The following is a 3,610-nucleotide window of genomic DNA, read 5'->3' on the forward strand; positions in this document are numbered from 1 at the left end:
TAATGGCAAGGCTGTCCTGTCAAAATGCATAGAGTAATGAAAGTATTGGCAACATCTTGATGTCAGCAAGTTATTACACAATATAATAGCAACACAAATTATCTGTCAGGGACCCCTACGTTCTCTGTGGGCCCTATTTATCAATGTCAAATCAACAATGTGCTTGTAATTACTCAGCAACTTTGGAAGACGGTACCTGACGCGAGTCTCCGAGTCACTGAACTTCCAGGTGCATCATAGGACCTCGTGCCCCAAGATTCAACTGACATATTTGACATGACAAACCTTGGACGTGAAAGCGACCGTCCATGCGTGAGTAACCACCTTTATACCCTCGCTCGAACCTCGACTATATAGCCATCCAGGGTAAAAAGTGACAGTGATGTTCTCTCTCGCACACGCACACAGAAACTAAGTGCCAAGACCAATATGACACCGTTGTAACACAACTGAAAGAGCCCATCAGCTCTGAAACGAAGCATTAGGTCCGGGAAAAGTGTGGAAAATAGAGTAAGGCTATAGGTCACTTTTCACTGGCAAGTGTACTTTCAGCGACATGGTGCATAGGGAGTTCAGCAGGACTCCGTTTGATCACGATAAAGGCTCAGGACCCCCATGGACCTGATATGTTCTCCGTTTTAAGTTGGTAACACTAAGGAGCAACTGAATAAACAAAGGTACGGCCCATGAGAACTCAGTCCCGCTGGTTAGACGGTGGTTCTAGACCATTTCAACTGGGGGGGGGGGGGGGGGGCAAGCTGGGGCCAGTTACATTAGACGTTATTGTTGTCATATTGTTACTTTCACTGCATTGCAGGCATTAGCAGGCAAAAGACCATGTTCATAATCATTAGTGTTCCGCGTTGCCACTGTCTAATAACGGATGTAAAAAAAGAACGATTGTAAAAATGATTTCATACTCCACATTTAGGGGGGCCACAAAGGGGTCCAAAATTGTTGTCACAGGGGCACTGGCCCCCCTCCAGAACCGCCCCTGTGGTTAGAGGGCCTTTCAAATGAGAAAATATGGAAAGTATAGCCACATCAAGTCTTTGTTTTTTGTTTGTTTCATTTGTTTAATAAGTAGGCTATGTAAAGATAAAAGCAACACAAACACTTTTTAATTGCTTGTCTATTTTCTGCCCAACTATTTTTGCCGAAACGTTTTCCAGCAATTTAGACACTCTCAGTGATAGCCTCATATGAAATTCAATTTAATCCACTATATATAGTTTTTATATAAGAGAAAGAGAGTTTACAATTTCACACACTAATTTCTATTAATGTTTAGTGCTCTTTTAACAACGCAATGCTTTAGGCCTATTGTTTTTACAGTCTTTTCGTAGCCTAGTACTGCAATTCAAGACTAATTACAGATGGAAAGTTTGAACTTTTTCAAAGGCCTATACGTTCCTGATTAGAGACTTATTCTAGCTAAACTGTACATGATAATAATCATAATATAATTACTGAAATACTTTATTGGGCTGTCTGGTGTTTAATTTAAAACGTTTTGATATTGTAAGGAGGCATACATTTATAATTATTATTAGGCCTGTATATTACGGCCTTTCACCTGAGGCCTATTTCACAATGGACATATTCAATGATTATATGCTTCACAAAACTCTCAAATTCCTCTTACAAATGATTAGTTTTTCCTTGAAGCTGAATGTGCTATAAAAGTGTAAGGCAGTATTCAGAGGCTTATCCAATGTGTTGAAGAGAGGTTGTGTGTATTTCCCGATCCCTTTCTAGACTTGCTGACTGAAAAGAGCAGAGCAGTCATTACTGATCGTTCACGGCTTATTTTAGCAAGGTAAGGGGGTATTTTTAAGACAGAGGAACTCACCGCTTCCTCTCTTCTCCCGAAGGCAGGATATTATCTGGACTCATGACACTATTTCAGGACACTCTTCCTACGGTGTATTCAGGGAAGGTAAAACGGCTAAGCGTCTATATAGGCTGCACCTTTTATTTGATCACTTTTACAAGTAACGTTAGGCCCATAAAATGAAGAAACAAGGAACTTATTTTAGTGTCACGTTAGCACTTTATGCAGGCATCCGTTTCTTCATAACATTAACATGTGTATCTCGATCTTTTGTTATTCCTCCTTAACCGTTCATTCATCTTTCATTTGAATGTAGCCTAATGCTCTTAATCTTCGCCAATAAACATCAACTCGACGGCGGGTGTTCTAGCGGTGTAGCCCGACTGGTAAGGTTGTCACAGTCCGCGGTGTGTTGATTCCAAGTCAAGAGAATCGAATCCCGGCCGCCGCATTCCACTCTGACCCCCCAATTATCTATCTCCTGCGACTTTACCCCGTTGATTATCAGCTAAACAAACAGTGCAATAAGCAATTGTAGCCTTAAATACACCACTGATTAAATTAAGCTGTTCAAAAGTGTCAACTTCACACGTTTGGACTGATACACGTAGGCCTAATTTAGTTTGGAAAGGTGTGTGGGTTGCAATGACTCATCAAATCAGCGTCCATTAAACTAAATTGCAGGCTACCTTGAGCTGTCTCAATTTACCGGGTTCGTCTACAAAAGTTAATTTTAGGTTACATGTGGTGAATCTCGTAAAAAAAAAAAACATTTGTTCTATAGGCCTATTATCTAGAAATCACATTGTTGTAGACTGGTGGCGATAAGCTTGTAATAACATAATAATAATTATTATTATAATAGACGAATAAAAATAATTATAATAAAATAAAGAATTGTATTCGGAAATAAATCAAACACTGAAACCATAAGACAAAGATTTGTGTTTTATAATAGCCAGCTTTGTTGATGATAAATTAAATAATTATCGATAATAAAGATTTAGAATCACTCTTCAAATAACTTATTGTTAAATGTTAATCACACATTTGCATAAAAACATAATAAAATAAATATTCGATGGTTCAAAACGTAGACTCACCCTTCTTCAATCGCGCATCCGCTAGTGTGCGCTGTTGCCTTTTGGAAAAACTTGGCTTCAGTGCCATGTCGTGTGAGGCGCTCAATGTGGATCCTAATATGGGACATTTTAGATACAATCTGATGTACACTATGATACATTTTCAAATGTGGAATATTTATATTTACCTATATTGATTTAACAAAACCACATGTAGAAAATAGTCGTGCATGCTGTGGCGACTTTTTTTGGGGGGGAGGGCTTTTTTTAACAATGTAGGAATTTCATCAAGTGTTCCAATGTGAGAGGTTGGCTTTTACAGTTAATGATCAAATGCTCATATTCCCTGGTTATTATACTACTTGACCTATAGTATGATAAAGGCTAGGCCTATACATCATGTTGCCTAAAGTGATGTTTTCAGCGCACTAAGTGTCATGCATAGCCTATTGCACTTTATTTTAAAGACCGTTTTTTAGATAAAATATCCGTCTTGGTCAATGCGCTAGGCCTATTGATACAATATAACGCGATTCGACTGCTTTCTCCAATTCTATTCCATTAGCTAATACTGCTGTTTTGCAGTTGAACCAGTTGCCGAGCTGCTTCGTTTGATTGACAGGAGTATTCCTATTGACTTTCGGAGAGCTGCCCAATGAACATAAACGTGGGCGGAGTCTCGGTAAAACAAGCT

The sequence above is a fragment of the Salmo trutta genome, chromosome 20 (genome assembly GCF_901001165.1).
Source record: "Salmo trutta chromosome 20, fSalTru1.1, whole genome shotgun sequence".
NCBI lineage: Eukaryota > Metazoa > Chordata > Actinopteri > Salmoniformes > Salmonidae > Salmo > Salmo trutta.